The following is an 8,302-nucleotide window of genomic DNA, read 5'->3' as shown; positions in this document are numbered from 1 at the left end:
AAGAAGGAGAGAAAGAGAAAAGGGCTCGGGGTCGGGGGAGAGACTGCGATGCCTGTTCCATCACCTGTTCCGTGGTAAACCACGAAACGCATTGGAACGCCTCACCCTTTTATACCTACTGTTCTTTGTCCTGCCTGTCTCGTCTGTTCTCTGTCCGACGTTTGAAACAATTTCTTGTAAACAGAACATGTCTGTTCTGTTCCGCGGTGTTCCAATGCAATCAAACGACCTCTAAGGGACCCCGAATATACCAAATTCAGTATCATATTATCAATTGTAAACAACACCAATATTCTCTTGCAATGTATTATAATAAGTTGACAGAGATGTGGGACAAGTTAACTTTATATGTCACTATTCCTGGTTGCTCATGTTGATCAACTAAGGCAGTCATACACCTCCAATAACAAGAACAACTCATTCAGTTTCTAATGGATATTAATGAAAGTTATGCAGCCATTAAAAGACAGATTTTATTGATGGAGCCTCTTCCAAATGTTGTGAAGACTTATTCTCTTCTTGTTCAAGAGGAGAGACAACAAAACGACAATCTCGTTTAAATGGACAAAAAAATTCAGCTCTTGTCACACAAACAAATGAAGGAAATAAATCTTTTCAGGCTAAGGAGAAAGGGAAGTCATGGACGAAATGTGAACATTGTGATAAGATTGGTCACATGAAAGCCAAGTGCTACTTCCTCATCTGTTTTTCAAACAGGTCAAGTGGCTCCAATGTGTCGATTAAGCCAAAAGCTAATGCTGCTGGATCCTCAACCTCCTTCGAGTCCAATGCCAATCTGTTCAAGCAGTTTCTCTAATTTATGAAGGACACCAAACAAGGTACCTATGAGCTCAAGTGAACCTATTAGGTAATCTCTCACACACTTTATGTCTTATTACTCAATCATGGATCAAAGCTACTGGTTCAACACAACATACCACCAATACTATTTCCAAGCTACACCAGCCACTAGCTACCATCTACACATCAGCCTGCTGAATGGAACAAACGTCTAAGTCACCCATATTGGGAACATCCATATATCTCCTACTCTTACATTTATATTCCCAACTTTGCTTTCAATCTTATTTATGTTTCCAAGCTTTGAAGTATATCAAATTGTGATGTAATGTTTAATAAAGATACTTGTGAAATGCCTACCTCGATGACTATGATTGGAATGGGTAGACTGAAGAATGACTTGTATGTCCTTGACCACCAAATACTAGTAGCAAATACTTATTCTACCAAGTCAGTTCCATGTTATTCACAGCTTGGACATGCTTCAAATTCTAAGTTGTTTTCTTTGTGTTGCTTGAACCTAATGATTCATGTGATTCTTTTCATGACTGTGATGTTTGCCATATTGGCATTAATGCTACACTTCCTTTTCCCAATTGTAACATTTCCACTCATGTGTCTTTCAATCTGATTGATTGCGATGTATGTGGAGCATATCATAGACCTTCATTACTTGGTGCACACTATTTTTTGACCATAGTAGATGATTTTTTCCAGTCAGCTTGGGTGTATCTCATGAGACATAAATCAGAGGTTTTTGGCATGATCAAAATTTTGTCGCACTTATAGAAAATCAATTTTCAGCTTGAATCAAAGTCTTAGAAGTGATAATGGAGCTGAATTTTCCACTCACAGCATGTAAGTGTTCGTTAAAAAAAGGATCGATAGGCAACATAGTTGCATATCTATGCCATAACAAAAAGATGTAATTGAACACAAACAATGGGATCTTCTTAGTATAGTTCAGGCCTCACTTTTATGCCACTCACATAGTTTGTCATTCCCTTGTCTTTTAATAATGAGAACAAAAGTGAACATGATTTTCTGTTCAACAAAATCCCACCTAGCAATGGCCATGCCACCCATCTTAGTACACAATCATCAAGAACCCCCCAACACTATGATATCTCACTATCTCCTGCACCACCTTCACCCAACCCAGTTCCACCTGGTCCTTCCCCATTGTGTCATTCTGGTGGCCCATGCGTTGAACTCAGTATATCTAATTGACTTATGCAAGTGTCGGCCCATCTCAATGACTGTAAATGTTTTTCAGTAATACCTAGATTCCATCAATGTTTGATGTGTGATGGCTCTAACAAGCCTCAAGGTACTTGTTTACATCATATCTTGATGATACCAATTTTAATTCATCTTACAAAATATGTCATGACCACCCTATTTGAGCACAATGAGTCCTCCACCTTTGCCCAAGCCATGTAGGATCCAAAGTGGCGTGATGCCATGAAGGCTGAAATCAATGTATTAGAAGCTAACCATACTTGGATCATAACCAAACTTCCTCCTCAGAAAGGTTCCCATTGGGTGTCAATGGGCAAACAAAATCCAGTATCAATCAAATGGATTGAGAGATGCAAAGCTTGCCTTGTTGCCACAGGTTACACCCAAACTGAAAATGTCGACTATATAGAGGCCTTCACCTCAATTGCCAAAATCTCCACTATTCAGTGTCTCCTTACAGTTGCTGCAATTCAAAAATGGCATCTCTGTTAAGTATACATCAACAATGCCTTCTTGCATGGTGATTTAGAAGAAAAGTATATTTAACTTCCTCCCAGGTTCATTCAACAAGGGGAGGATGGATTGGTGTGTCAACTGAACAACTTTATATATGGACAAACATTCATTATGCAATTGATTATTTAAATTGATGACATGCCTTAAGAACGTGAGGTTTTCTTAGTCCAAAGGAGATTATTCTTTATTTTCCAAGTTCACTACAAAGGGCTGAACTTTTTGTCATTGTGTACGTAGAAGACATTTTCATTACAGGAAATGATTTAATAGTGATTGACAATCTTAAGAAGCTCATGGACAAAAGTTCAAGTTGAAGGATTTGGGGAAGTTGAGATGCATGTTGGACATAGAAGTAGCATGATCCAATAGTAGCATATTTATGTTGTAAAAGAAATACCCACTTGGTATTCTTCATGATGCAGGAGACATAGGAGTCAAACCATGCGACATGCCTATGGAACAACATTTGAAGCTAGATAATGGTATTGGAGACATCCTAAAGGACCTAAGTTCATACAAAATAATTGTTGGAAAATTCATATATTTGACTATAACCAGACTAGATATTGTTCATGTAGTCCACATATTAAGTTATCTCATGAGCAAACCTCGACTTCCACATCGAGAGGCAATGAATAGATTGCTAAGGTATTTGGAACGTACTGCTGCTGCACATGGAATTCTACTATCAACACAAGGGCCAATCCACTTAAAGGGGTATTGTGACTCGGATTGGGCTTCATGCCAAAACAAGGAAGTCCACAAGTGGTACTGCAGGATGGTTGGCAACAGTCCTGTCACCCAAAAAACCAAAAAGCAAACTACGATGCCTAGATCATCCACTAAAATGGAATATTTTGTCCATGACTTTGGCAACTTGTGAGCTCATTTGGTTGAAGGCTATTTTACATGATTTTTCATTTTCATTTTAATGAACCAATTGATTTGTTTTGCAACAATCAAGCCGTCATGCACATAGAAACCAACATTGTGTTTCATGAGGGAACAAAATATATAGAGATAGATTGTCACTTTATCAAAGAGAAGATCCATAGCAAAGAAATCCAAACATGGTTTGTCCCATCAACGCAACAATTTGAAGATATGTTTACTAAAATATTGGGATGGGAACCTTTCCGACATTTGAGAAGCAAGTTAGTGCTCGTCAATCCTAGAGTGTCAACTTGAAGGGAAGTGTTAATAGTTGAAGATTACAGTATCATATTGATAAGGAAAAAAGAGGACATTGAGATCAAGAAGTTCCTAAAATCCACAATTTGTGGAATGCTTGTTTCCTTTTCCTATTAGTTATCTTTTGTTGTGTTTGAGAGGCTGTTTATAATAATAGAAGATGAATCGTTGTCGCCTTCTCTCTCTCTCTCTCTCTCTTGTCTCTCTTATTTTCATCCACCACTTTAACATAGTCCAAATTTCATCAACTTCAGAACCAAAAGGAATAAGTTATAGGTACTTTATTATTTACAGCAATTGGAACAAAGATCTGGATTCAAATCTGCCAAAGCCAATTAAAAATTGTGGATTGTAGACCAGAGGAAAGCAAGAAATCCAATCTATAGCTCCAAACCCATGTCATGATCGATGAAATTCCTCAAAATCCCCACCAAAGGAAATGTTTAAGAGTTTCTCCAAAATAGTTCAGTGTAGAGGTTTAGAGAATTTTTTTTTAGAAAGGTACTTTCCAAACTTTTACTTTCTTAGCTAGAACAAATTAATGCTGATTTTTTTCATCATTTGTAACTTGTTTACCCTAGCAGATGTCCAATTTATTGGATTGGCCCTCTCTTATTGCTCCCTGTACCTACTTTAATTTTCTTTCTTAATTTGTCCATCTTGACCTAATTTTCATATTTATTTTATCTTTTTTATTTCTTCAACAATACTTGGCTATTTATCTTGCATAGAAAAAGGTGGATTTGTTGTAGTGACATTGTTTTGGAGACATCAAAAGCTTGGATGACTTGGGATGGACTGGTTAGACTGCTCTTGGCCTTATTCTTGACCTTGCCGGGTCTTTCCTTAAAAGAGATGTTCTCACCCATTGCTTGTTGATAGGAGTCCATATAGCCTAGAATTTAATCTAATTTCTAGCAAGGTTGTATTTGTGTGTGTGTGTGTGTATATATATATATATATATATATACGTATAAAGGTTAGAATCATTTAGGGCTGGCATCCTTTCATAAGGAAATCCAATCTCATATTAGTTACTTTTTTTATTTTTTTTAAAGGAAATTTACCAACATCACACACAAGTTGCATGTTGTTGACCCAATTCTATCGTGAGAATGAACTTCAAAGAACTTGAATTGGGTACTACATTTGCTCTTGAGTAGATTGAGTTGATCATTATCTTAATAGCTTGACCTCAACCAAACCTCAAGTGTCCATCTTCCTAGTGTCCACCAACCAGCAATATCTATGTGCTTCCTTCCAGATGCCAAGGCTAGTTGCACTACTTGGTCCAGTCACTACAACAATCTTGAGTTCTGGTAACGGCTAAAGCCATTGGAAAAATTTGTAAAAACCATTGCCAAAACCTTTCCCAACAGTGACCTGGCCGTTGGAAAAAGTTCCATTGGCATGAACCTTGCCGATTGTCTTAGCTATAGGGAATACAATCATATGTCCCGAAGATTATGAGGATCGGGGAATCACAACAAATTCCTTAGGCCTTTGGCCGTTGGCAGTGCTCTGAATACGCAATGGCTACGGCCGTTGGAAACTTGTGTGGTTAACTGCAGCCTGTATCGAGGTTAAGTACCACAATAAGTCTCATTAATCCTTTGGTGGCAAATTATTATGTGAAAGGGATTAACTCAATGCCAGATGAGTCAATTTGATTGGAGTAGTGGATGAGTGGTACCCCTTGCTCATTTATGACCAACATGGAAAACTAAGAGGAAATTGCAGTATTACCAATGAAAATTGAAACCTTTGGCTACCAAAATGGACTAGAAGAAAAATAAAGGAGAGAAACCAGTAATGGAAGCATAAAGACTAATATTTTCAGGTGGTACTGATCAATATATATAGTGTTTTATTTATAATAAGATACTTGCCAAGAGAAAATAAACACATTTCTATTATCCTTCCATAGCAGATGCTAGTTTTGGAAAGTAATTGATAATGTCCCTTGACCACTGCTATTTGTCATCTTATATTTGCGAATTATTATTTTGATGAATTGGACCTCCTTAATGACCACAGCATATTAGGACGAATGATAGTTTTGGATCAAGCTCACTAGCACTCCTCAAGTTATTGCTCCTTATGAGCACGGGTGCCTCCATCTCTCTAACTCATGCTCTCTCTATCTCTCCCTTGCATTTGGTACACACATGTAAGAAGATTTGCTGAAATAAAGGGGGCATGTGCAGAAATTAGGTAGGAAAATACTGGAAACATGATTCTGTTTATGGAAATAGATCAACTCTTTTTGAAATGCCCATTTTTTCATGCCCCATCCCTCTTTCTCTCTCTCTCTCTCTCTCTCTCTCTCTCTCTCTCTCTCTCTCCCTTTCCACAAGTTGAAGGTGAAAGCTACAGCCACCTTCATGTCAAGGAACCACTAAAATATATCTTTATTGAACTTGATAAAAACCAACTTCCATCTTCAGGAAGCATTAATGCCAAATGGGGCTAGGCATAGGACCGGCTCCATCCAGGCTGGGCCACAACCCATGCGCGAAGGCCAGACCTGGGCTAACTATCTGCAATCCATGTTTGAGTCCTGCCCGATCATGGTAAAAAATATATAAATATAAATAAATATAATTAAATTTTAATAAACTACATTTATATTTGAAATAAAATAATGTTATAAAAAATTTACAAAATGCCTCCTAACTAATGGGAGAACAACAAAGAGTCCCCTTTTTAGATTCCGCTGATAAGCACCCAACTTTTTAATATAATTCACAAAGTATGGTTTCATCCATGCTTAAAAACATTAAAATAATTACTTACAACAGAAAGCTACCACTACAAGATACATGATTTTTAGGGACAAAATTACCACTACAAGATACATGATTTTTTGGGACAGCTCAAACTGTCGCTAAACATAACAAAACTGTCACTAAAAGTTTTTAGCAAAGGTTCCATCCAGTGCTAGAACTGTACAAAACCTGCCTATCAGCCTTGTGCTTAAAAAGCAATAGCAACAGTTTTTACTTTTTGCTACTATTCTCTTTGTGTGTGTGTGTGTATGTGTGTGTATATATATATATATATATATATCTAGGGGGGAGAGAGAGACCATTCCTTCACGAAGAACATTTTTTTTATTATTTGCATGATAAAATTACATTATTCAAGATAAAATTACATGATTAACTGTAGTAATTAATCACCTCTCAAATACTCAAGTTCTAAAAGTTAGAGAAGGTCCTTTCTTCATCTCCAACAGCACTCCAAGCGTTTCAATGGCCATCTTAGATGGGAGCGTAAAAGTACTGTACTGACAAAAAATTATGCATGTCTACTAATGCCCTTGTGTCTTTGTGGTCCTTGTATTTAACCTACCATGTTCATGATCTGACTGTAGTATCTCATCAGCATTTGCACCACTCTTATTGGACTGACTTGCCAGCCTCTACACAAAGTGGATCGGGGCATAAACAACAAACTTACAAATTAATATGTTGAAAAAATCTATCACATACTCCATTTCTTTTTCTGCCAGGCCATGTATCTGAAAGGACACAAATTAATAAAAAAAGAGGCAAAATCTGGATGAATTGGGCTGACAAAGTTATGAAAAATCCTAAAATTCTGTAAAAATGAGATAATATCACAAGAAAGTAAACATGTTGAACAAATCTACCCATATGCCATTTCTTTCTTTGCCACACCAAGCATATGAAAGGGCACAAATCAATTAAAAACGTATGTCGAGTCTGTGCATGAGCTGAACTGGCAAAGTTATGAAAAATCTCAAAATATTGCAGAAAATTGAGATACAAAATGAGCAGAAAATGTGCAACAAATAACAACATACTAAGGCAACTTTTTTTTTTTTTGAAATTTGGAAGTAAAAGTGAAACGCATTCACATTTATATCTTACATTTATAGTTGAAGAGCTTCAAACACAAAGACTCCAAGCCCAACTGATACAATATAGAAACAAATTAAATGATAACTATAAATGGTATGTTAAAATGTATGCATGATAACTATAACAAAGATACTATAGACAAATGCACATATGAACACATTTACACCTTGAATCAGGTCAAACAACTAGGAGTATAAAATTTGCACTTAGCCAAACAGTTCTGGACCAGCAATAGCAAGGATTTGCATAAGTCAACAATAATTATAAGCTGAATATTCACAATGTGTTGGTTTCATTCCTCACTGTGTGCAGCTAATTATAGGCCTTTCTCCCTTCCTAAAAAAATGTTGCTTGTAAGATAGGTGCTGCTAGTAACTCTACTTATATACAAAAAAAATTGTATGCATTTCATCCTTCTGCTTGTATGTCTCCTGAAGAGCAAAATCATTCCAAGTAAACTTGAGACATGTTCACAACTTGCAGCAGGAAAAAATGCATCATATTTGCCTAGAAACATTCTTCAGAAGCCAGCCAGAAAAGTGCTCGAGTTTGGACTTTCAATATTAAAAAAATATTTATTCTTCAACTTGCCCTGAATATAGTCCTTCATCAAATAAACATGGGGTTAGCAAAATCTTGTTCAATCTGCATAAGAACTCAAAAGT

This window comes from Nymphaea colorata, chromosome 9, assembly GCF_008831285.2.
Source record: "Nymphaea colorata isolate Beijing-Zhang1983 chromosome 9, ASM883128v2, whole genome shotgun sequence".
NCBI lineage: Eukaryota > Viridiplantae > Streptophyta > Magnoliopsida > Nymphaeales > Nymphaeaceae > Nymphaea > Nymphaea colorata.
The sequence above is the reverse complement of the archived record's forward strand: the minus strand, read 5'-3'. Positions refer to the sequence as shown.